At 44.5% G+C, this 26,920-nt stretch overlaps 1 protein-coding gene across 1 annotated transcript in view; it reads left to right on the forward strand.

Moving 5' to 3' along the window:
- BRF1 (BRF1 RNA polymerase III transcription initiation factor subunit) overlaps positions 1-26,706 on the forward strand; it is a 221,134-nt gene extending 194,428 nt beyond the window's left edge. The window contains exons 16-18 of the transcript XR_010613570.1: positions 22,115-22,215; positions 24,940-25,144; positions 26,522-26,706. The gene's annotated coding sequence lies outside the window, so the exon portion shown is untranslated. The remainder of the gene's footprint in view (positions 1-22,114; positions 22,216-24,939; positions 25,145-26,521) is intronic.
- Positions 26,707-26,920: the final 214 nt, after the last annotated feature.

A 26,920-nucleotide genomic window follows, 5' to 3' on the forward strand; every position in this document is an offset into this window, starting at 1 on the left:
GCTCTTCTGTCATGGGTTTTTTTTTTTCTGATAGACTGGCTGGAAAACTGGCCGGGTGCTTGCAAATGAGTGCTGGGTCGTGCAGGATGCTGCATTCAGAGAGATCCAGAGATGCTGCAAAGACTCTCAAGTGTTTGTGCCTTTTGACACTTTGCAGGGACAAAAGCCAGACTGTGCATTTTCAAAGCAAGTGTAAATCCAGATTTAGCACCCTATGGGTTACAGATTTAATCCAGTATAACGGAGAGCAGCATGTGTCCCATACTTCGGAGTTATCAGTGGTTCTTGAGTAATAAAGAAGTGGCGCAGATCTGAATGCCTCAGAAACCATCTTTTCCCGACTATGACCCCACCCTGACAACTGCATGCTTCAAGAATGCCTGTGCTGTGGATTAAAATTGCATTCACCAACATAGATGTTAACTCAGCACTTTTGTAGCGTTTGTAATTTGAGTGGCTTGTAAAGGCCTCTGTGTACCAAAATGAGTATGTCCTTGACCTATTGCTATTTAGGTAGGTTGACAGCTTATATATTTAATTAATTTTTCCTATGTTGCATTGAAGTCCTTTCAAACAGTCCAGCTGCCCTGTGAGCCATCTCTCGATCACCTAAGTGAGGCACCTTAACGCTCTTTGTTCCAGGCTCTCAGCAAACTCAAGAAAGTATCTCTGCATCAGCTGCATTTGTTCCACACCTTGTAGCTTTAATTTGAAACAAAATTTCTAAGGCTTTTTAAAACATTTGGGACACTTCCCTGTGCGCAGCTTCTGTATCTCAGTAGGTTTAGATCAGACCTGAGGAAGAAGTTCTTTAAGATTGATGAAGCGCTGGCACAGGTTGCCCAGAGAAGCTCTGGCTGCCCCATCCCTGGCAGGGTTCAAGGCCAGGTTGGATGGGTTTTGGAGCAACCTGGTCTAGTGGAAGGTCCCTGCCCATGGCAGGAGGTTGGAACTGGATGCACTTTTAAGGTCACTTCCAACCCAAACTGTACCAGTGTTCCCTTTCACCAGGTGTCAGAGGAGTGAAAGAACTCTTTTGGGTCATAATAAAATAGGATGTCCATCCAAACACAAGGGAGCTGTGCAAATGCTGGATTCCTTTTTTTGTTGATTGACCAAAGTGGAAAGAGAGCTCAGGTTAGATTGATTCAAACTAGATTTTTTTAAAAAGTATTTTTGCAAGGTGAAATATTAAGCAAAATGTTTTGTTTTACCGAGAACATAAGGTCTAACTGCTTGGATACTTAACTTTGATGTTTTTTCATTGTGAAGTTTGAAACAAAGCCATGTATTTTGTGCCTGAATTTCCAAGAATTCCATTTCCCTCTTTTTTCACTTTTTGTTTGTTTGTTTGTTTTGTTTTTTATTTGGAACGTACCCAAGAAGTTCATTCCAAGCTAATAAAATCTGACCAGCTTGAAAATTTCATTTTTAGCAGAATGTTTCACCTGAATACTTCTGGCTGGTTTTCCTACAGGCAGCACCCAATCTGATGACCCCGAGTCTTGTCTCTGGCGCTGTGCCCCATGTGAAAGCTCTGGGTGAGCTGACATATGTGTTGTCAAGCGTGCCTTTGGCTTGAAGAGCAGCCCGTCCTTCAGCATGGTCTCCAGAGACAGCTCAGGGCAGCTTCCCAGGGACCAGCAGTTTTCTGAGCAATAGAAGGACTAAAAACTGTTGTGAGGGACAAACTTCTAGGCTCTGATCCGCATAACCACCGCGGTGGAAAGCCCATGTGTTGCACGGCATCCAAGCTGTAGCAGGGCATCTCATTGTGCCAGCCGAGTGTTTCATCAAGTCCAATTTAAAATAAATCACTAAAAGAACTTAAACCCTGGCTCAGAAAACAGTTATGAAGTTAATTCAACTCAGCCTCAGCTAGGACAGAACTTAAATGTGTTCCCAGCCTTAAGCGTGTACTGAAACTCACTTGAAGTGAACATAAGCATGCCCTTGAAAATGCTTATATGCTGTCCAGAGATCAATTCATTGCTATCCAAAAAGTCCCTGGAACCTGTTGCCTCCTTGGGTAGAGAGAATGAGCCTAGCACAGTTTCCAGAAATGTAAAAACTATCATTAAATGCAATTGCAGTAATTGGATTTATCTCATCTAAATATCCTTTGGTGTGAAATCTCCCGTCTGTATGTGGGTGAAAGGATTTCTTTCATCTTTGCATAAAACCCAAGAAACTAAAAAAGTGAGAAGGTATAAACATATCCTTCAGCTGCGAGTGTTGTACTGAATTGCCAATTCTTCTGCAGCTGAAGTGAAAGGATGTTGAATATTACTATATTGTAGTGTACGCATTAGGAGAATATTATACAAAACCAGTGTTCACTGTTCTTCATTAAACAGAGGCATATATGCATTTAAATAGGCACATCATGACTTGGGTTTACTGCACCAATATTTTATTTATTTATCGCAAGCTTATTTTTACTGCTGACAAATATTTTCTGTGTTGTTTGAAATTCAAAAGAAATCGTCACAAACAGTCATTAATGTTTAAAGTCATAGGTTATTATTTAGTGTACTGCTAGTTATATTATACATTATGCATTAAATACTTTTCAGTGGTACACTTATTAAATACAAATTGAGGCAAACTAATCCCTCAGTGGGAACAGACCTGCCAAATAACTATTTTCTTTTTACTTTCAATCTGACATACAAATGAAGATCTTCTGGATTTCAAAGCTGGTGCTGTTTCTCCCCCCTCTCCCCACATTCTGTTTTCAGTGTAGATTTCCAGGGCTATGGGGACTTGTTAAGGAAAGATCAAACATAATACATATATATGTATTAATGCATGAAACAGATACATTTACCTCACTGGGGCATTGAGAATTAATTAGTTGCTGATTAGAAAGCAGTGGAAAATGAAAACCACCGTCTAATCACTCAATGCTGGTTTTCCTTTGAATCCGCAGCTGAAAATGAAGCCAGTCAGAGGCGGTGTTGTGGGATATGTTTGCACTGCTCACGGTCTGGGCTGAGCTAGGCAGCAGAAGGTGCCTGCATGGGTGTGCTCTGTACAGTTTATCCGACTGAATTTGTGAAATAGCTTACTTAGACTGCTTGGATGTGAATGCTTTTAATGAATTCGGTTCATGCCTTGAGCCTCTGGCTGTGTTGCAGGCATCCCCAGATGAGCATGGCGATGGAGTGTCTTCTCCATAAGTCCATGGGGTCGCTTGGTTTGGCTGTGCATGGGAATGGCCCAAGGACACCCCAGGCTGCTGGTGCACCTGGGTCCTGGCCGTGAAGGGAAGAGAGTAAGAGCAGAGCAACCATGAGCTAATGTTTCCCTGCAACAACCCCCGCTCCATACCAATGTCCAGCTCAGGGACTTTACAAGCCTGATGTGGTTTCTGTGTGTTTAACCATCCCCAAAAGATTTGTTTCCTGTAGACCTGTTCATGCCTCCTTTGAAGCTGGATAAACCCTCAGCATCCCTGGGGCAATGCTGCAAGAAGCTTCCAGAGGGTTTGTTTTTTTGTTTCTGGAAAACCCTCTTCTTTTTGTTTGCTTTTAACACGCCATCCACTAGTTTCATGCCACCTCGTTTTTGTGCTGCGGAAGGCAGTAAGACATCATCCCCTGCTCACCCTCTCCATATTACTCCTGAGTTTACAGACCTTTATTGCATCTCCCCTGTCATTTCTCTCCCAACATGAGAAGCAAGGCAGAGCCTGTTTAGCTGTTTCTTGTATGGGTTAATTTTCCTGAACGTTCCTCTAAGGGCAAGGCTCATTGAGCCAATGCCAAGGGATGGAGATCTTGGTAAAAATGAAGTTAAAAGCTGTGAGTTTTTCTGCAATGCCTCTGGGAAGGGGAGAGCTCTTATCATGCTGGAAGGAGAAGGAGAGGCACCAGGAGGTCGGCTTAGAAAGGAGATTTTTGTCGCTAGCTCAGTGTATTGAATTCCTGCTGCTGGGTGAATTTTTGTTTCTGAATGCTGTGGCAGGTATTAGTGTATTCGGACTGTAATTAGGAGGCAGGGTAACCAGGGGCTTTAAGTAAGTGTCTTTTGTTATTTAAATCTTCTATATATAGTCAAAGCAAGTTCCTGAGCTGTGCTGGCTGCCCAGCTCATGTCTAACCCTGGTGAAACCCATTTAAATCATGGAGACTGAGTCGAGTCTCCCAGCTGTCACAGCCCCTGCTAAAAGGGAAGCCGAAAAGCCCCTCTGCCACCTCTGGGACTGAGTTCAGAGAATGAGATTTGGGGTTTTGTGTAGATTGGAGAACAGGGGCAAAACGGGTGGGGTGGGTGTCATGGCTGTCCAGTGCAGTACCTGCGCACTCAGGCAATGTGTCTTAGACCATCTCTGAAGGGCACAGAATGCTGCAAAAGCTGAAAAAGTCAAAGAAATTAAGCAAGACACTTAAAGAAGGAAAAATAATAGTTTGTGATGGTTTTGTGGGATTAGAAACACTTTTTTAGGCAGCCTTTAACCCTTTAATTCACTGCCCGTGCTCTCAGACATCAGACTTGGGTGTGAGCTGACAACAGGGCTTTGAGAAACACAGCACAAGGGGGTGCCTTCTGCTCCCTTCCTGCCCATAGGACTGAACTGAAATGCAGGAATGTCGCCATCAGCCCTCAGAGCAGCTGTAGCTGAGCAGTTTTCAGCCCTTGCAGAAGCAGCCATTCTCTGCAGTGGTGGCCAGCCCTGGCCACAGCCTGGTTTCTTCTTGCCCATGCACTGAAAACACAATGCACTAAAAAGAAGGTTTACAGAGCTGTGTTGAGACATGCTCTGAACTCCGTTGGAATTCCTTGACATGACATTTTCCCTTCCCTTGGGGACCCATAAAAGCATCTATCCACTCCTGCTACTGCAGGGGCTAAGGATTGCTGTGAGAGAGCATGTACATGCGTGTGGTTCCAGGCACAGGCTGTCAGGGTACTCACATGCATGGGGCTCCATGAATTTTAGTCAGGACCCTTTGGATACACATCTTGCAGCACGCAAGCAGTGATTCCCTGTATTGGTCTTTCTGCTTCAGCAGTATACAGATTGAGTGATGACTAATTCCTTCTTTCTTGAAAGCTACAGTGCCTCAATCTCTCATTGAACAAGCAGAATTACTGTCTTTTACTTTCCTATAGATTTTGCCTTAGCTTCTTATCTGCTGTGCCTCCCATCCTGTCTGCTCCCCATCCGGGTGGCAAATAGTGGCAGACTTAAAGCAGATTACTGGGCACAATGCCGGCTGCTTGGGCTGGTGCACGTGAACCACGTGCTGCCAACTGCTGCCTTTAACACTGAGGGACTGAGTCGTAGCAACCATTTTCTCACCGCAAAGGCTTCAGGACTTAGGCTCATTTTATCCAGATCTTCTAGGGACTTAAAGGTCTTCAGCTGCATGTAATTAAAAAGCCACAGGAGAGGACAAACAAGTCAACGGATAGGCAGCAGCAGAGATCAACAGGGTGACTGCTGAGACAATCAAGATGAAAATAAGAAACAATACTAAAAATAGCTCCAATTTTAGGATCCACAGGTTCCTCTGCAAGCTCTTAGAAACTGAAGGACATGATACTCCTGCAGGGAAGACTTAATCCATTAAAACTACTTCCAACTGTATGAAAACAGGGGCAAAAAGGCACTTCAATGTTTTTACCACCACCTCAGACCCCTGTAAGAGGAAAGGAGCTGGATGGCAAAGAGCTTCTGCCAGACAATAGGATGAGATGCTGGGAGGGAGTCCAGGAGACGTAGGTTCGCTGGCCTGGCTCCTGATTAAAACATTGCTGCTGATCACTCCATCGTCAGCGGGAGCAGCAGCACACCCGGCTGCCTGTGATGGGCTGGGCAGTGGGGCAGCAAAGGCAGTGTGAGCTGGCACCGGCTCCTTTCCTGGGAAAGGTTTCAGCAAGGTATGGATAGGGTGGTGGTTCCTCCCTGCTGGCCTGGCAGCTGCCTGCTCTGCCTACAGCCTTGTTTGACCCAGCTGGGAGAGCCAAAATCTGTTCTCTGGATGTCCATCTCATGGACAGAAACCATGAGAAAACAGCAACATTGCTAGTCAGAAAAGAGCCTGTTTACATCTTTGGTAGAGTGGATAAAAGCATCCAACTGACACTGTTTATTTTAGCAAACATTTTACGGATTGTGAGGAATTTCCATGAAAGGGTTATTTTTAATTTTTGTTCTTGTCGTTCTGCATCAGGGGAGAGTGCAAAGTCAGGGAGACCTTCCCAAGACCCGGTGCGGAGCGCCTGACGGGGTAATTATTCCAAGCTCTCTAAGAAACTCTCCTTCAAGTCTCAACATTTCAAAGAAGATAACCCACAGTACCTCTGGCTGCAGGGTGTCCGTGTCCTGCTGTCTGACATTTGATACAAAGCGGATTCGTTCATTTCCATCCCTGACAGTGTTCAAGACCAGGTTGGACGGAGTCTTGGGAAACATGGTCTAGGATGAGGCATCCCTCCCCATGGCAGGGGGGCTGGAACTAGATGATCTTAAGGTCCTTTCCAACCCTAACTATTCTATGACTCTGTGATTCTCCCACAACCAAGCTGAAATTCCCCAGGTACTAATCAGCAGTTTCACATTTTCAGCTTGAAGTGATTTGTGTGGAAGCCATAAGTTGCTAGGGAGCAGGGTGTATGAGAGATGTTCTCGCTCAGTCTTTCCAAAGAGAAAGTCATTTTGCATTTGCATTCCTTGACTGGTGACATTTAAGATGTTTGCTTCCAAATTTTAAGCTGTAGAAGGAACTGGACCACCCTGTGCTTCAGCGTTGACGGAAACAAAATCTGGCTTTTGTGTATTTGTGTGTTGTCTTAAACCTGAACTTCCTTGCTGAGATATCTTCTTTAGTGGAAATTAAATAACATACAGTTGCCCCTGTCTAAAAGGCTCATTACTATCTGTCAGTTCTGACCATTATATCCACTTAAAATACCACAGGGAGAGCTTATTGGGATTCTTCTGATATACTATTCCTCCAAAAGTCAATCAAAAACCAATCTAGTGCACTTAAAGCTTTTACTGCTTTGCTGAAGACAATCTCCCAGTATCGGTTAATCTGCACCGTCTGCTCAATGCAGCAGCACAATGATTTTTAAGGGCATGTGAGAAGAGATTACCTACCTGTTTGTAAATGAGAATAATGGCTCACTTTCAGTGGGTTGTGGGTGTACAATCAGAGGTGACAAATGCAATTACTCCTCCTTCTCCAACTGGAGGGGGCAAAAAACCCAAGCGCAACATGCTTGTTTGGATTGTGTCATAAAACCAGCAGAGAGTTGCTTGGTGGGAGGAAATCATCAGTGGGATCATTGGTTGGGGAGCTGAAAGGCAGGCAATGGAGCTGAGTTATTTCCCTGAGGTGCTGGTATGTGAAACAGACTCCAGTGTGGGAGGGGAAAGGTTTGTTTTCAGAGCAGCTAAAAGTCCCGAAGGGTCCCGAGGCCCTGTGCATCACTTTGCTCTGCAGTACAGGCAGAGCAATGGGAAAACAGAGGCACAGCTGTGCTGCGGGATTTATGAAGAGCTATAGCGTGCAAGAACAGGGAGGCTCCCTGAGCAGGCTGAGTGCAATGCTTCCTGAAGATGGACGGATGGATGGACAGATGGACAGGCACAGCATGGTCCAGTCAGAATGACAGAGTATTAAAAAAATACTCTGCATCCCTAAAGAGGAGTCTGTGTACCCCTAGAACACTTCTCAAGGCAGAGCAGCATCCCTCCCATCATTAAGATTGGGAAACTGAGGCACAAAACAGTTCAGCAATTGGCACAAATGGTTTACAGTAATCCAAAGAACAGAGCAGAGGTATTCTTGCTACCTGTCCTGCTTTAAAAAAGAGTTTCCCATTGCTCCCTCCATTTGAAAGTACATTTAATTTCTACATTTTTCAAGACATGAAGTGTCTCTGAGGGTTGTTGTACTGGAAGTTAGTGTCAATCTGGCGTCCAGATGGCACAGAAAGCCTTCACATATGCTCCTACCATCCATAACCCAGGTACTCACTGTACTGCTGGTGCTCTCAATCACCTTGATGGGCCCACTGCCTTTGAAAAGAGGCAGTCCATGGTCTGTGCCCTTTCCTTTCTTCCCCTCTCGTAAAGCCAGGATCCTCATTCTGTGCTGAAACTCCCAATTCAAGTGTCAATTTATGCATATTTCATGCATAATTGAGGTATCCTTTGCACAGTTGTACCAGGCATCTGAACAGAAGACAGATTTCTCCAAATATAGAGACAGAGAAGTGCAGTGGTGGGGCTTAGGACAACCTAAGCCTTGGTCTAGTATGGGTATAACAGTAGTGTGTTTTGTTTGGTTGTTAGTAGTGGCCTTCACTACTACACTCCCCTGCTGTACTCTATGCCAGACAGTTTTCCTGATCAGGCTGGACAATGAAAGACACTTCTTTCTTTCTGAACACTGTTATGATAATTTCATACCATGTTGTGCATTTACCCACTCGTGCTTTCCCCAGAGTTGTTTTCAGTAATATTTCTTTGTCAGTCTGAACATTAGGCTGCTTGTTTCTCTAATTTCATTCTGGACATACTCTTGTAAAACCTTGTACATCATATTACAAAAAAATGAACAGTCTTTTGTGATATTTATGTGTAATACTATTCTGGAAGCTCAAGAAAGAGATCATTGTACCACAGATGGTTAAATTAGAAATGTGGTTCCTAATTTTAATAACATCTTTCAGCCCTTATAGGAATATGCACTTACAGGCTTGTGCTCTGGAATGCACCTTTGCAGCAGCCCTAACAGCAATTGCAAGTGAACAGATGCAGCCCAGTCTGCACTTGCAGTTCATTGCTGGGGCTCTGTTGCTTTCAGAGGAGAAAATGGAGCTATGGTGTTTCCTCCCTTCCTCCCCAGCCTGGAGGAGTCCATTTCTAAAGCTAGCAAAGGGGGAAACCTAATCACTCTTGTCCTGCTGTTTACTCAGAAGCAGAGGCTGACTTTCTAAGCTTGTGATTTTGCATGTCCCTGCACAGACACAGCATCTGACAGCATGGCAGAGCTTGATGTGTTTATCCTCAGCTCCCTGGAATACAGAGCAGTGTGCTCCCCTCTTCTCCCTCTGTTTTATAGATGAGGAGTGGAGCAGAGATGCTAAAGCTCAACCTGACTGTCTTACCACAGCCATCAAAGAAATCCAGTAGAGGAAGGAGACTGTCACCAAATGATTCCCTTCCATGCAGAGGAGCTGAGTGACACTGGCCAGCAGGGCCACCTGGGCACCAGGGGGGCTCTGGCTGGGTCTGGGAGAGCATCTCCATGCCTGGGCAGCCCCATGCTCCTGAGGCAGGGAGTTCATGTCCCCATTGCTCCCATCCTGGTTCCTCCATCTGGGATAATGACCTCATTACCTCCTTTCTATCATCTTACGCACATGCTGCAGAGGAAAGTGATCCCACTGCTCTGTGCATGACGTACTGAAGTACAGATTCTATAAATGCTTAACTAGGCTTAACTGGGTGGTTACATGCTGAGTTTGGACTGCTAAGGCCTGCATTCACAATTGAAAATTCAAATAGTGTAAAAATGGTAAAGTGACTCATAAAATGACTAACATGACATCTATATAGACTTCAGGAGACATTTTCTACCCTTTTCATACCTAATCATAGATTAATTCATCAGCTTGATAAAATAAAAAGTAACTAATACATTTCCATCATGTATCTCCTTGCAGTCAGAATGATAAAATATTCACAAGAGAGGTGGCTTGGAAACATGAATTTGATGAAGATGATTTAAAAAGAAAGAAACTTTAATTAAAGTCTAGAAAGGTCATTGAGTCCTACCCTCAGATAATGGTGAAATTATAAAACAGATGGCAAACGTCCCTGAGAAGAAGAGGAGCATTGGTCTGGAAAAAAAGAAAGAGACACTGTTAACAAAGTAAAACCCAACTTAGCACAGGCATTGCTCTAACAGACTGGAGAGCAGGGAGAAGTGGTCAACAATTTGGACTTGCAGAACTAGACTATTTGACTGCTATTATATTTATATATATATATATGGAGAAGAACATTGTATTTAGGTTTGTCTCAGTCATTTCACTGATTTCTTTTTTTCAGGTGCATCGTGCTAGAGGAAGATCCTCGGGGGGGGGGGGGGGGGGAGCGTTCAGAGGGTAAACCTGAGTTGACTTGAATCCTTGAGGCAAGCTAAAGGTGAGGACCAACTGACCCTGCTATTCCTGGATAGTTGTCCAGAGCTGAAACTTGGAGTCAGAAAGTCCTGTTGCCAGCAGGCATCTGTGTGTCTTAATCCCACTGGCTGAATGAGCTGTATGTGCTTGGGAAGGGCTGTGAACTAAATTATAGCCTGGTCATCCCAGGGTTAGACCCCCATTGTGTTAGAAACTGTAAACACACAGAGCATTTCTGTGCTCTTGCTATGACCATTCAATCTAGCTACAACTGGAAATGTCAACAGTAAAGATGCAGTGGCAGAAGTTCTAAATCAAGCTGACAATCTGGCTGCATGTTTTGGTGGACCTGCACTGTTTCCTGGTCTAGCCTGCCATGTTGTTGCCAATAGGGATGAGAATAAAAACCACCAGCATCATTCTGCAGTGGTATCAACACATGCAGCTATGATAAGATGCACCTCAGAAAAGATACACAGACCTAGAAACGCTGCAGAGATAAGGGGAGGTTTGGAGTGGCTTCCTTGTGACATGCCCCTGACTGGAAAGGGATCTTCAGCCTGGGGGAGGGTTTGAAAGACAGAGGCCATCAGCTGTTTTCCAAGAACAGAGTGCTTAAAACATCAAGATCAGATGAATAAAGAATAATTCATCATTTGGCCACTCTTCTCTCTAGTTTTGTAGAAAACACTATCGGACTTTTCTAGATGAGTGCAGGTTCAAAGTAAAACACAGGAGGTGGTTTGTGAAATGGGCTCATAGCTTCATTGTAACTCATCACTAGGCATTTCCAAAAAGGCTGAATAAAATCTTGGAATAGAGTCTGTTGGAGTTTCTTAACATCAAAACCTCCAGTTTTGGCTCAGTAAGTTTTCAAATTGAAAACCTTAGGAGCTAGGAAAGCTTTCTGACGAGGTTTTACTATACACTTGTTGTATCCTCCTACTCTTCCCTAGATGTCTGCTGTTGGTTGGCTGACTTTGGAGACAGGACATCAGGTGTAATAGACTCATAGTATAACCCAAAAGATTATTATTATAATCTTGTCGTTATGTTTTCAGCTAGGTTAAAGCTACCCATGCCCCCACTTCTGTGATTCCTCTCTGACCCCAAGGCCTTAATGCTGGCCACAAATCACAGGAGCAGACTAGAAGGAACTGCAGGAGCTCATCTGTCAGCTCTCTTGGCCCTTGGCAGTGTCACCTCAGCCTAACTTGTTCCTGGCAGATGTGTCCCTCTAACCTGAGAAATCAGGACCATCTCTCCAAGGGCTCTCATTAGTGGCGGCTGTCCTGAGCATTAGAGTTTCATACTGTTAGGTCTAAACCCATCATTCTATAGCCTTCATCCACTCTCTTAATTCATTCCCCCAGGGGGCATGAAGACCAGGACATGACACTTCCAACTACCTTATAAGAAGAAAACGTTTTTGGAAAACCATGGTCAGCAACACGAATAGGAAAATGAAGCAGATGAGAAAGTCATGAGATCACAGTGAATGCGTAATTTTTCTTCCAAGAACCAGAGATGCTCAGCTTGCCCCATGGCTTAGCTGTTACCTTCTATGACGCAGGACTATGTGAACTGCTGTAATGCAATATTAGTGCGGAGGGATCGTGTAGCATCTGTGGGAACATGGTGCTATGAAGGTCCTATATAGTTTGTGTCTGTTTTTGAGGAAAATAAGATTAAAAAAACCCCAAACAAAACCCAACCAAAAACAAACCAAAAAACCTCAGAAACCCTGGAGTATTTTTAGTTGCCTTATCCACATCACTGTGATTACTGTCCTGTTCAGTGTGGGCTGTTACATGCTGCTTCCTCAGAAATACCACTGCCGTTCACAGAACATTGTTCAGGTCTCAGTGTTAGAGAAGTCCAGGCTCAGGGTTGCTCATACAACCCTAATTCACCATGATCTTACCTTCACTTACCCTGACACAGTCTATTTTTTCCACTAAAGCCTGTCTTGGTTGATGCAGTGAAGTGATGGTCCTCACTTACTGAACAGCTATTGAAGACACTTTGCTCCTTACTGTTCAATGCACAGCCCCAGGCATGAGCTATTGTGTTCTCTTTAAGCTCTCTTTTCTTTTTCTTGTGCCCATTAATGACAGGTAAGTGACTGGAGGGCTGAACTGATATTAAGAGCAAAGGTTTGCAAGAAGGCTGAGTACCTGCCTGCAGTGTACCCGATTTGTTAGAGTACCTCACCTCTTACAGCACTGACATGTCCTGTGGCATCAAGAAGGGTTCAGCCCTCATCACCAACAGACCTCTGAGACCTGAGCCATGCTGAGCCTGTTGTAAGCTGTGGGAGTGGGAAGTGGGTGGATCACACTGTGATTCACAGATAAAACAAATGGATTCCTCTTCTCTTCCCTTACCAGCCTTTATGCACCTTTCTAATCTTGCAGACAGATAAGGCAGTAAATGCTCTCCTTTGCTGCCTGGCATTGACTCACACCTCATGCACATTCATTATAGTGAGGAGTGCTGTTGTGGAAGAAATGTCAAGTGGCTACATAATGAAACATGCCAACAAAAAATACATATACCAAGTGACTTCCCAGGGTATCATGCTTCACAAACCAAACAGGAGGGTACTTTGAAGGAATCTCATTGATTTCAGCAGAGGATGAGTTTCTCTTACAATCTGAGTCAGCCTTGATGTTGCTGACTGTCAAATGGCATCCTTGGCATCTGTCTCAGGCTCTCAACAGGAATATGTGATTTGATGTGATGGTTTCAGACATTTAAATCACAGATCCTTGTCTTATGGTGTAGATAAAACCAGGTGAAGACAGGCAAAACTAAGCTGTCACACATGCTATCTAGCAGGGTAGGTTGAGGGAGATAAACCAGGTTCTGCCCATAGCAGACTTCCACAGCGCTTCTCTGCCTGGTGTAGGGCTGGCTGAACAGGGTGGTAGTCCCTGAGCAGCCACACTTCTCAGGGATTATTTTAATAAAGGCATTAACAAAGACAACCCGCAGTTTTCAAGGCTATCATGGACTGTAAACTGGCAGATGAGCCCTACACCCTATGCAGGAGCTGTGGCTGAATGGGCAGCACAAGTAGTTACACATACCTCCACCACTACAATGAAAATGGTCTGTGATCCTCAGCTGGGGTCTGGTTCATAAAATCGTTTTGAAAGGTCAACAGTCAAGCTCCGCATCCTCTAACCCAGCACCCATTCTTCTCTTCAGTCATCTCTGTGCTTCAGCACTGCCTCTTTATCACAGTAAACTCAAAGACCAAGCTAATTTTAATGTGCAGTGTTTTATTTTCATAGCTCATGTATGAAAGATCAAAGGTCAGCTAATAGGGCTGCTCTTTTGTCTAATATCTTCAGCATCACTTTATCGAGTTGAGATATTAAAGGCAGATGACAGCATAGACCAGACTCTCTTGGTTATCTTTTAGGCAGACATTGGATTAACTGAGGCATACAGAAACCAGCTCCAACTGCTTCTTTATTTTCTCTTTCTGAAGGAAAATCCTGCACCGAGGGAACAGGGATCTATCTAACACACCAGAGTCCGAACATTTTGTCTGTTTGTTTTCTATAGCAATTAGTTTAGTTTCAATTTGTTTGTCTTTTATCACATCTACTACGTTTTCCGGAAAGTTTCTTTGATTTGCAGTCATTACAGATTCTAAAGGAAATAACTTCCTTTTGCCTATTTAAATCGATTAATGTGTTTAGACATTTTCTCCTCCTGCAAAGGCAGTATAAAAGAAGGGCTTTGGCAGTAGTGTCCTTGGGGCGACTCACTGCTTTCATGTACATACCCAAGTTTACACAGCTTCCCTCCATCACTTAGAACATTCCATCATCAGAAATGGGGTGACTTAGGTATACTTCTTTGCAAAAAAAGAAATTTGAAGGCTCTTGCTTAATTGAAGGCTGTAATTTTAACCCATGGATAATGCTCTTAAAGCAAAGCAAAATAAAACTTAAATTATTGAAATCTAAACCCAAACTCTAATTTCAGAACCAGAGCTAAGGAGCATGTGCCTGAAATGTTGAGATTTCCAGGAATTAAAGTTGTAAACGAACGCTTTTTTTCAGACTGACCCCCTTCATCTGATGGGAGGAAGAGAAACATTATAATCTGTGTCTTTCTGAACATTCCAAGTGGAGTTTCAGGTTTTAAAAGTTTGAACCCATTGTTTCACTGTAAATGAACAACGAGTGCTGTTTATGGTAGATAGCCAAAGAAATTATAGGTGGAGGCCCTTTGCAGGTGTTCACACCTGCAGCAGGTTTCTCACTGGTGTTCAAGTGATTAATCTCCAGCAGAGCAGAAGAATGACACAGTATTTCTCTCAGATGGGGGCAGGTCACTCCTCACAAAGGCCATTTGCATTCTAAAGTGACTGGTTTCAGCTGGGTCTGGTCTCAGTCGAGAGGCATTTGTGGGCATTAGCATATGTGCAAGCTCTGAGACAGAGTTGAGCAGGCAGTTTGCATGTTGAAATGACACAGTATGCAGAAACACTTCACGCTGAGAGCTGCATAGCACCTGCCCAGGTAGAAAAGATCAGCTTATGGTTTAGTAGGTGAATGATTTGCTAATGGCTTGCAAGCACAGGAGCTAATTGCACCTGGCCGCCCGACTGTGTATTTGCATTTCCAAAGAAGAGAGCTCTCTCTAGCCCAGAGGGAAAAAGGGCGAAATTGCCTCCTGTTGGAGGGCGATCGATGGATGTATCCTTGACGCAAAACTAGAGGGAGCCTTGAATTTAAGGAGGAGAAGCAACAGGCTATACGAATCCCAATTCCTTCCCACCCCCTTGTGAATGCAAACTGAGAATGCAGAAAGGGCATCCTGTGAGTAATCCCCTGATGAGGTAAGTATCTCCAGACTGTTGATTTGCCAGGGTGGAGGAAGTTTCCTGTTGGTTTTGACCTTGCAACAACCATATGAAATGCCCTTTTATTTCCTTTCTGTGATGGATGTCCTTATAAGCCTTTGAAATGTTATGGTCCACTTTGGAAGGATTTTGGGGGTTTTTTTGGTGTTAGGTCTTAGTTAAACCTGGCTTGTGCTAAGTGTAATTGCAAAGTGATGTCCTAAAAACAGAGTATTCATTTCTATGGTGTGGTGAGCTCTCATGCTGTGCATGAATCCAGTCTGGCAGTGCTCTGAACTCAACACAGTTTGAGAAGCATGCAGGTGAGATTTTAGGCAGCAGGAGCCTACGGGGCTTGAATAAGCCTGTAACAGGGATACAAATACAGGCATAAAAACAGAGCACAGTGGATAAGATCAACCACTGTCACACACACACAACGTGCGTGCCCAATACAGACCAAGTAAATATGTTTATGTCCAGAAGCAGTATAGTGTATTGCCAAAAGAAGCACTGCATTTATATCAGGCTATATGGGCTGTATAGTTATGCCATTCAATGTATTTATCACCAGCTGGATGTGATAGATAGCCATATAAGTACATCTTGTTTATTAACTCATATTTATGGTATAAGGCCATATAAACACAATGTATTCATAGCCACATAAAATCTCTCCTACTTATCAGCTCATCATCTCACTTCCTATCTCAGCAGAAAATGTCTTCTCTCTTACTGAACCTTCTTGGCTCATGCTTCTCATTTAGATGAATGATTCTGCCCTTTAGCTTCCCAGATGTGATGTGGGGATAGAGCTTGTACAAAAATGCTTGGCATAAGACAGATCACAAAAAACAAGTCTGGGAGTGTCTTTGTAAAGTTATGTTGTTGATTCCCTGGCTATAAACAAGGACTGGCAACGTCTGTGTTGTACTTACAGAGCAGTTGTCAGGGTAATAATGGAATTTCCACAACAGGAGAAGAGCAGAGCTAGCCAGAATGCATCCCACCAGCCCGAGGTGGGAGCAGTACATCAGCAAGCCCAGGGCAGCAAGCACCTCTGTACCTGCAACTTCAAGACAGCAGGGTTAAAGAGTGGATAGCAATCCATTTTTGCTCTTTATTTTGGTCTCTCCTTGCTTCTGGTAGTGCCCAGGGTGCCTAAAGGGCAACTTGTCTACACCTGTACATGGAGATGTACTGAAGTGTTACTTTTTTCTATTGCAATAACAAGTCAAGAAAGTGCTAACGCTGAAGACCGTGGGAGAGCAGAATTTATGTATCTCACAGTAACCTTTTAATATCAGCTTCTGTTTTGAAGCCCTTTCTGCAGTTGACGCTAATATCCCTATTTTGTAGTGGGGAAACTGAGGCACAAGAGCTTGCTGAGGTTTTGGGTCAGGTCCAATAGCAGAATTAGAATTAAGTTTTCTGAGTCAGTGTGGTACCAAATAAACAGCGTACAGAATAGCTTATTCAGCTTCACTGGTCTGCACGATTATCTGTGACCCTGGTGCTTTAGGACAGATGACGCTATCACTACCTCATAGTAAAGAGAGATTAATTACAAAGGCTTTCTCAGGTTCATTTTGGTCTGAAGCCTTACTTGGGAGCATCCAAGCCAGACATAATCAATAATTTGTTCCTCCTAAACAAATCGCCATTAAAATCTTTTCATATTGTTCTTTCCCATGACGAGTTGTGGGTGTTCAGTTTATCACTTAAAAAAAGCTGTTCTGAAGCATTTTTAGGTAATTTAATCCCTTCCCCCCATCTTTAACCTGCTTTCCTAAAGGAATGAGGCATATACAGTTGCAGGAGCTATCCACCCTTGACCTTTAATAAGGGTGAGCCCCCCACTTGGTTACAAGTGCAGTTGTCAGAGGGATAGAGATCTCAAAGAGACTGTGTTCTTGTGAGTGTTGTGAAACTGGCAGCAGGAGGAAGCGTTGGGGGGACCACCACCAGAGACTGCTGCATGACCTTCCTGGGTGTGGGAAGAGTTGGGTGTAGATAGGGAAGCACCTGAAGTATTGTGGGTGTGGATAGAGTAGAGCGGATAAAGAGGTATACTGTGGGATGGCTCCTATGACTGCAGTGTTGGAATGGAAGGTTACAGGCTCTTTAGAAAAGACAGGCACGGCAGGTGAGGAGGGGGAGTTGCCCTTTATGTTAGGGATAGGCTGGAGAGTATGGAACTCTGTCTGGGGACAGGTGAGCAGTTTACAGAGAGTTTGTGGGTCAGGGTTAAAGGGAAAACAGCGGTGGGAGACATTACTGTGGGGATCTGTTACAGGCCGCCTGATCAAGGAGAACCTGTGGATGAAGCACTCTACAGACAGACAGGAAAAGCCTCACGCTCAAGGCCCTTGTTCTCATGGGTAACTTCAACCACCCTGACATCTGTTGGAATGACGGTACTGCACAGCACAAGCAATCCAGGAGGTTCCTCGATTGTGTGGAAGACAACTTCCTTCTGCAAGTAATAGAGGAGCCGACAAGGAGAGGTGCCATGCTTGACCTTGTGCTCACCAACAGGGAAGGGCTGGTTGGAAATGTGGTGCTCCAGGGCAGCCTTGGATGCAGCGATCACGAGATGGCTGAATTTGAGATCCCCAGGACAGTGAGAAGAGTGTGCAGCAAGCTCACTGCCCTGGACTGCAAGAGAGCAGACTTTGGCCTCTTCAGGAACCTGCTTAGTAAGGTTCCATGGGATATAGCCCTGGAGGGCAGGGGGGCCCAAGACTGTTGGTTTCTATTCAAGGATCACCTGCTACAAGCTCAGGAGTGCTGCATCCCAACTAGAAGGAAGTGCAGCAGGAGGGCCAGGAGACCTCCTTGGATGGATAAGGAGCTGCTGAGGGCAATTCAAAGGAGAAAAGAGGCTTATAAAAGGTGGAAGCAAGGACAGGCGACCTGGGTAGAGTGCAGGGATGTTGTCTGGGAAGCTAGGGACCAGGTTAGGAAGGCTAAGGCCCAGTTAGAATTAAACCTAGCCAGGGATGTTAAGGATAACAGGAAGGGATTCTACAGGTACGTAGCAAACAAAAAACAGACTAGGGACAATGTAGGCCCCCTGAGGAAGCTTTCGGGAGAACTGGCTACACAGGATTTGGAGAAGGCTGAGGTTCTGAACGACTTCTTTGCCTCGGTCTTCACTGGCAAAGGCTCTGACCACACCACCCAAGTCTTGGGAGGCAGATGCGGGGACTGTGAGAATGAAGACCTTGGGCCCACTGTAGGAGAGGATCTGGTTCGAGACCATCTTCAAAATCTGAACGCGCACAAGTCCGTGGGACCTGATGGAATCCATCCGCGGGTCCTGAAGGAGCTGGCGAATGAAGTTGCTAAGCCACTGGCCATCGTATTTGAAAAATCATGGCAGTCAGGTGAAGTTCCCAACGACTGGAAAAAGGGAAATATAACCCCCATTTTCAAGAAGGGGAAAATGGAAGACCCAGGGAATTACAGACCAGTCAGTCTCACCTCTGTGCCTGGCAAAATCTTGGAGCACATTCTCCTGGACAGCATGCTAAGGCACATGAAAAACAACAAGGTGCTTGGTGACAGCCAGCATGGCTTCACTAAGGGGAAATCCTGCCTGACCAATTTGGTGGCCTTCTATGATGGGGCTACAGAACTGATGGACAGGGGTAGAGCAGTTGATGTCATCTACCTGGACTTGTGCAAAGCATTTGACACTGTCCCACACGACATCCTTGTCTCTAAATTGGAGAGACATCAATTTGATGGGTGGACCATTCGGTGGATAAAGAACTGGCTGGATGGCTGCACACAAAGAGTTGTGGTCAATGGCTCAATGTCTGGCTGGAGACCAGTAACAAGTGGCATCCCTCAGGGATCGGTGTTGGGACCGGTCTTGGAATGGGTTGCCCAAGGAAGCTGTGAATGCTCCATCCCTGGCAGTGTTCAAGGCCAGGCTGGACAAAGCCTTGGGTGGGATGGTTTAGTGTGAGGTGTCCCTGCCCATGGCAGGGGGATTGGAACTGGATGATCTTAAGGTCCTTTCCAACCCTAACTATGCCATGATTCTTTTCTATACCAAAATCCAGGGCACATGAGAAAACTAACCAGCAGTAGTTCTGCTCTCTTGCACTACTTTGTTCCCTCTCTAAACTCTCCTGGAAACCTCATTGGGAATCATTTAATCCAGTTGTCTGAGGAAGCGGTTTGGGAATGTGAAAAAAACCTCAGAAACCTGCTCAAAGCTGCTTGCTATCTTACTGAGACTTTGCTACATTGGAGGGATTTGGATGAGGATCAAAAACTGAATGCTCCAGGCATTCATGATTTTCCTTCTCAGCGATTTCATGTCTCTTCCATGATGCAAATCACTTGGAGTTCGTTAGCTTCAATAGAGCCATGTCAGCTTGCTCTGGGTGAGGAGGCCTTCCATCTTCAGCCTGAATACTGGCTGTTAATTCATTTGCTCGTCCAGGACTGACTGCGGCTCCTGTAAAGGGGCCAGCTGGTGAAGTGAGAAAACATGACACACACACCTCAGCTACAAGCAGCCAAAGTCCCAGATGAGATGCTCTGGTTTGCAAATATCTATCTTGTCCCACCTTACTTTCAGCAACATTCTTTCCTGTGAGACACTGAAGTACAGCTAACCCTTGGCACATGCAGGTTATTTACTCCTGGATGGGGATGGACAGTTACTTGTGGATCACACAGTGGTTTGGTTTCGTTTTAAAAATGGGAGGAGCAGCAGGGGAAGTCTCTTGGGCACATTCACAGTCCTAGGCTGTTCCTGGAGCAGTGTAAGGCGCCTGCTGTCTTGCACTAAGGAAAGCCTGGAAAGAGCATGGTGCAGCTGAGATGGCCTGGGCTCATAAGGACATACGTGAGAGCTTGCAGGACATCCTGTGGTCGCTACAGCACGTGTGTAGTGCACTGCTTGGTGCTAAGAAGCTGATGGCTCCGGAGAGAAGCTATCGTGTCTGCTGAGCAAAGCAGCTGTGCTCTTAAATGACCGGTAAAGCAGTGAGGTGCTGCTTGAATTACACCAACTTGGCTTCCCAGTTTTGTCTTCTTTTCTTTTTCTCCACACCCTTTCCCCCCCCAACCCAGTGCACTTCAATGACAGGAAAGCCCAGTAAGTGACACTCAGTGACACCCAGCTGCTATCAACTCTTTTAACATGGACTTTCCTGAGGGAGAACCCCCCAAAAGCCCTCCTTTCAGGGTCATTTGCTGACAATTGCAGCCTGTTTGAAAACTGCTTGCACTCTGTTAATTGGCCTGCCAGGCCTGTTCATTCGTTAAGTTGATGCCATTAGGTAACTAGCACATCTCTGCTGCAGACAGAATAAAGCAGGATCTGAGGATGCTGGTTTTGAATTTTTCTTTGGATACTTTGAAAGCACCTGACACAGAGCAAGGCTGCTGTGTTCCTGCCAGGGGGAAACATCCTTTGGGGTGGTGGGCCACTGTAGAGGCACCCTAGGCTGGCTGGTATAAAACATAGACTCTGGGGTGATAGGGATAGACTGAATGAATACATTCCCTAGGTTAAATGATAGCTCCACCTTAAAGCAATTGTTGCAATTACTTAGACTGGCCTAGAGTTGGCCTGTTTTCATTTGCAAAGTGAAAGACAAAAGATGAAAAGAGGGTTAAATGAGCCCTTTATTTGACCACAATATGTCCTATAAATGAAAAGGTTGGGCCTACAGAACAGGTACAAATACCTGCCATGACCCTCTACTGTCTGTTATAAGAACATTTCCTTCGATAAGGGCTCAGGTTATCAATCATTGACCTTCCAGGAGGGTGCTTTGGATATGGGCCGCTTTCCAGTTCTCCTGCTGTTTATGTGGAACATGAACTCACAAACGGGAGAAGAGGCAGAGTGTTTCTCTTCTCAGTCTGGTGAGGCCAAACTCAGGAGGGAAACACAGATCATAGTACGTGGGGATACCCCACTGTGCTCGCCCTGGATATGCCCTATAGCTGGATGGTTAGGCTATTTTTGGAGGAGAAAGACCTTGAATTCAACTGGGATGGGATTTGAACTGAGATTAATGCCGGAGATGCTGCAACAGAAGAGACATCAGCTGTGCCTCTCAATCTGTGAAAGGTGCCAAATGCCCTGAAACTATTCATATGTGTAAGAGTACTCAGTGAGTGCAACCCAAACTGTTTCAGATTGGCTGAAACAGGATCCTTTAGCAGCTTCACTGTATGCTTTACAAAAATTGCTCTTCCCTGTATCAGATCTGCCTCCTCCAGCCTGTTGCACCATGGTGCCAAGCAGAAATGAAGCCTGTCTGTAAACTGAGGTTACTGGTTGGTGGTATCTCTGTGTAGCCATAATTTCTTTGGTGTGGAGAAGGAAAACTATAATAATTAATTTTTCACCGGCACTCAGCCAATGCACCATGCTGCAGGGTCCTGCCAGGAAACGGCTCACCTTCAGCTCCCTGTGCTGTCCAGAGTCTATGGAGAATTTGTGTTGTGGTCAGAGCCAAAGGTCAGCCTGGACTTCGTCCTGCACTCTCCAGCAACTCTGCCTTGCTCTGGTATTAGTCCCTTACCTCTGTGCTCTACAAACAGACCTAGGACCAAGTACTGTGTTGATCATCCCATGGGGCTGCTCACCAGCCCAATTGTATCTTTTACTTCTAATCTTCATCCGAAAAAGACCAGGAACATCTCAGATTCAAAACTTACTACCTTAAAAGCACCTGCTATTTTCCAGATAGTATGTTTGAACCCTGCAGTTCACTGCTATGCATATGAACTGCTGCCTGTGTTCCATTGCAACAGAAGCGAAGTATGAGATGAAAGGATGCATCCAGGTGCAGAGGTGCAACCCTCTCTTCATTCAGCTTGGTGAAGGGCCTTACTGAAAGCAGAATGAGCAGAAAAGGGTGTCTTGTGACCAAGACCAATGGTAACAACCTCAAAATCCAACTTTAGAGCAGTTTTGCTGCTTTTAAACTAGGTAGAAAAATTATCCCTGCTGTTACAGTTCATTCTCTGTTCCTGGCTTTTGTTGGCTGAAATTTGCTACTTAACACTGGTGCTTTTTTTACCTCATGCACCTAAGAAAACACTATTTTGTGTGTGATCCAGGTGTTGGGCACAATGACTGAAGCAGATCCCAGGAGCACTATGCCAGGGTGGAATGTAAAGGGGACACTGGATCCTACCTTGGACCTGCCTCTGTGTCAGGGGTAAGTCCAGATCTGTGTTCGGAAAGCTGGGAGTGGGGAACCAGTCAAGCACCTTTGAGGAGGACCTGGCATAGAGTGGGTAACCTGTGTTTTGGTGATGTTGAAAGAAAACGAGCAAAAGCCCACGTAATTCTCCCTAGCCTGGAGCTTTCACGTCCCAGCTATGTTAGTCACAAATCACACCTCATAGCACCCGACAGTTGCAGCTAGGCTGGAAAAAGCTTGTCATCTTGACCCAGCGTCAGGAGCCGGAGGATTTAGCAGGTTCTTCCTCGCTGTGTTTTGAGAATTTCTTAAGAAAACGTTTTCCTTCTGTGGGTGATTTCACAAGTCGGGAGAAAAGCAGCTGTTGGTGGTTCACAGTTCAGATTTCCCGGAGAAGTGTAAAGTCTCAGCTGGACACCATGATGATAGATTTTATAGATTTTTCCCCCTCCACATCCACCAGGCAGCTAAACCTAACAGTAAGCTACAGTGCGTTTCTCTGTGTTTAACTTCTCCTTGAGATAATCCGTTTGCCTCTGTTCTTTGAAAACTTACTGAATAAGCCATTTGTTTCACACTGGTGGGGAAATAACAGTTTGGGGGCCCATTTTGTGCCTGTCTTATGTATAACAGAAGTGTGGAGTTGTATAAAGTCTAATAAATACCCAGCGCTGCCAGATGTTAGCTTTCCTCCCTTCCTGCCCCCCCCCCCTTCTTTTTTCCTACTAGAAAAGAGGTTGGAATTTGAGTTCCAGACTTTAGCTGACTGCAAATAAAATGGGACTGTTTCTAGCAGATATGTTGTGACAGTGTAAATTATCACATTTTAGATGGTGTTAAATATAGAAATGCCACTTAAGAGGGGATGCATTTTGTTTGATGCCTGATATTTGTCTCATCAAGACATTCTTGTGAGATGGTGTCTGTTTATTATCTTCCCATCTTTTTACCCTATTATTCTACTCTGTCTGCTGACAAAGGTTAATGAAGAAGTTATAGCCTTTTCTGTATTTCATGGTGATTGATGGATGGGGACAGGTCATGGCATAGCTCATGGGGGCTGACTCCAAATTAGTGTGTGGTAGAGAAATTCCCACTGGGAAGATTTGCCACTTCCTTCCTGGGATAAAACCTCTGGGTTAAATGAAGGGAGCAGAGGTAGGTGAAAGATACAAAAGAGAACGTGTTAATACATAGCCTCAAGGCTAGAGCCAAGGATGAGGGGCTGGAGTGGAGAGTCCACAGGAGGCACACTGAGAGGCTGAAGAGATGGACCCAGCACAGTGATGTGATACAGCCCAAATCAGGAAAACCAAAGTGAGGAAGAAAAACATTTCCATTAGGATGGAACAGACAAAATCCACTGGAGTGAATGGTTTTGAATTCTGTTCAGTTACTTTGACTAAGCTTAGCTCATTGATGGCTCTATTTCCTTCTCGCATTGGAAAAGCATGTGTTTGGTCTCATTTATAAAATTAGAATTGCCATATTCTTTATGGTGTATGCTCTCTGCTGCTTCTCAAGAATGGTAATTGTGTGGAAACTTGTATGGCTTATACCTAAAGGAATCTTAATTTTAATACATACAAAATTACATCTATTTAAGCCTCATTGAGTTAGAAGCAGTGCAGTTTTCCATCAAATGCCTCTCCAAACAGAAGCTGGTTTTGCACTTAGAGTGGATTCTCAGTTGTAACTTTATCTTCCCCACCTTGGTCTCAGCGCCATTAAACTTAATCACCATCATATACTATTACCCGTTCAGTTAATGAAAAATAGTTTTCTCCAAAGGTAAAGTGTTAGAATTAAGAGGCCTGTATAGGCACAATAGCTTTTGTGCCTTCAACCTTTTTTCATTTAAAAAATTAGTTCATTCTGTGCAGAGCAAAGGGCCATTTGCCTTATGAGACAAAATAATTCTGCTCAGACAATGGGAAAAATAATCACATAGGGTTATGTGGCCACAGCTAAAATTTTGCAACAGGTTCTTGTCTCTGCCATGGATCATCAGACAGGTATGATAAAACTCCTGTGTAGGCCAGTGTTGCCCAATAAGTTAATAGCACTGTTGCTTTTATTCAGAATGATACCAGCCTGCTTTTAAAGCAGTAATGAGACTTATGCACAATGGGGCATGTTTTCTGGTCAAAGCGCCCTGACCGTGGAGGAGAATAGATCCATCCATCCACCCACAGCATTTGTGGGCATGGCAACAGTTCAGAGAGGTGATGTTTCAGGCCCAGCTGAGCTAAAGTGAAATAATTTATTTGGATATTCACATTATCAATTTGTTTTGTCATTTGTTTTTTCTTATGCATTGAATTCATCTTGTATCCTCTTCCTAAATTAAAAAAGTCCTGCATGGAAAATTCCTGAGCCATGCTAATAAAAATACGTTCTTGTGTATGTTCTTATGATGCACATCCAGCTATATAAATATAGATGATTTGTAGCTATACACAAATAAAGCGGGATTTTCAAAAGCAGTCTAACTACTCACAGCCTAAACTACTTGGACTAAAAGCAGGGAGAGTTTATAATTAAATTCACTGGGAGCTGTGCTAGTCCCCTGCTGAGTGCTTTCAAACATTCCTCTCCTTAGACTCTACTGGGAGAGAAATATACTGCATTTATAGACATCTTGTTTCAATATAAACATGTCATACTGTAAATCTCAGACCCAGAGATGGGCTCAAGCTGAAAAATTCAAATCCAGTCTTCTGATGTTCTCTATTTCAGATGAACTCCATTGAGGGCTTCAGGTTTGAGGATCAGGGACTAGCTTCTCATTCAAGTTCGGCTTCCTTCTTCACATTTGAAGAGGGTTGGCTCTTGAACTCTGTTCCACAGAGCTCCTGTTATACTCCATGTCCTGAATTAGCTTGTGATTTCTCTCAACTCCAAGGTGCTTTCCCAGAGTGAAACGCCCTTTGTGTTTCAGCAGGTATGTTCCCAATAACCTTGCCCCCTCTCAGAAGATGATTACGCATCTCCTCTATAGTGGGAGCAATGTGTACCTGTCTTTTGTTTCACATTTCTGTTCTGTGTGTCCCTGTGTCTTTCCTTCCATGCCCTGTGCCTAATAATGTAACAGCAACAACAAAAATAGCATCGCCTTTATTATTAGCATCAGACAAGTTTCTTGCTGGGAACCAATCAGTCTGTGAAATGGGCCATGTGCTGCAGGATAGGGCACTTCTGCCTTCTTGGGCTCCCCGGATGGGAAGCAGAGGTTGCAGAAATATAAAGCAACACCCAATGGAGTTTGGCTAATTTGGGAAATGGCAGCAGCTATTGGTGTTTTGACAATCCCAAGCCTGTTTAAGCAGTGCATCCAGGGGGAGAAAGGAGAGGAACAGAAAATGTTTCCATAACGACTGAGACGTGAACGCTGTTAACGTTCCTGTGAGGTGCCAGCATGTTCACGGCACACGCATCTCCTAAAAAGGTGTGCATGCTCTGCAGATGTTTTCTTGGAGTGGGAGATGTCCTAATAAGCAGGTACATTGTTCCACATGTTTAATCATGAACGGCAGTGAATGGCTGCTTCAATTCTCCTGACCCTTTTTTCTTCCATCTTGACCTTTTCTTTTCCTAGCCTGTCACAAATGAAGAATGATTATTAACAGAAATAAAAAAGAAAAAAATATAAAAAGAAAGTAGGAAGATCATGCTTGAAGGAGAAGGGGGACTTGGGGAACATAAAGGAGAGTGGAAGTGTGTTATGTAGTATTTGTTTTTGCTGCTGCCATGTTATTGCTTTTCTGGGAGCCCTGCCAGAAAAATGGCAAGTAGCACTTTAATTAAAGAAGGCTCTGTGCGCACTCCAGCTGTTCCTCATGTGACCAGCCTGTCTATGGGTAAAGCAAAGGATGCTCCCGCCGGCTCGCCCAAATCAATGCTAACCTAATTCCCGACCACACACTGTCAAGCGTTCGTGCAAACCTGCAGCATTTAGGGCACTGTCTGCAAGCCAGACACTCGGTGCCCTGTCCTGTTCCTGGTATCCTCATGTATTGGAGGCAGAATCTGGCAGCGGGATTGCCGGGGGTGCATGAGTACGTGGAGGGAGGTGGGGCTTCATGTAAAACATTTTTTCTGCCTATGGCAATATTCATTACCCATGAGCAGAATGTGCTGCCTGGAAGGAATGGCATTTTGGTGCTGATGGTGAAAGTCTGGGCCTCCACTAAAGTTTCTGGGAAAGCAGGAATTGGCTGTGAATGAATATGACTAGTTTTTCAGCAGTAATCTAGATCTGAGATGCCCTAGGCTCAGGGAAGACCAGTGCAGTGTGTTTTTCTTTGTTTATTTTTTCCAGGCTTTGGAGAAAACCAAATTCCAACGTAAAGGAAGAGGCCAGCTATGCCAATGCACCTGAGCTGAAAATCCAGCTGTGTGCCTGGAAAGTGCTGCGTGGATTCATCAACAATGTTAAAAAAGTACTAATAAAGCAAAGCTGCATAAAGGGATGGAAATTTACGTGATGACCCTATGAGAAAACTACCTGGCATCTTGTAGCTCTTACATATTAAAACCGCGTTTCTTGTGAAACTGTCCTCTGAAGCTAGTTTCTTGTGGAGGAAAATATTTACTGAGGTGATGTAGGCTATATAGTCCCTTAAGACAATAGGTTGAACCAAGTTTTTGTTTATGCTGCAGGGCCCCTTTGCAGCCCTCTGCCAAAGTGAAGGGCACAAAGATGATGTTGTTTGTGCCC

The sequence above is a fragment of the Lathamus discolor genome, chromosome 6, assembly GCF_037157495.1.
Source record: "Lathamus discolor isolate bLatDis1 chromosome 6, bLatDis1.hap1, whole genome shotgun sequence".
In the NCBI taxonomy this organism is placed as follows: domain Eukaryota; kingdom Metazoa; phylum Chordata; class Aves; order Psittaciformes; family Psittacidae; genus Lathamus; species Lathamus discolor.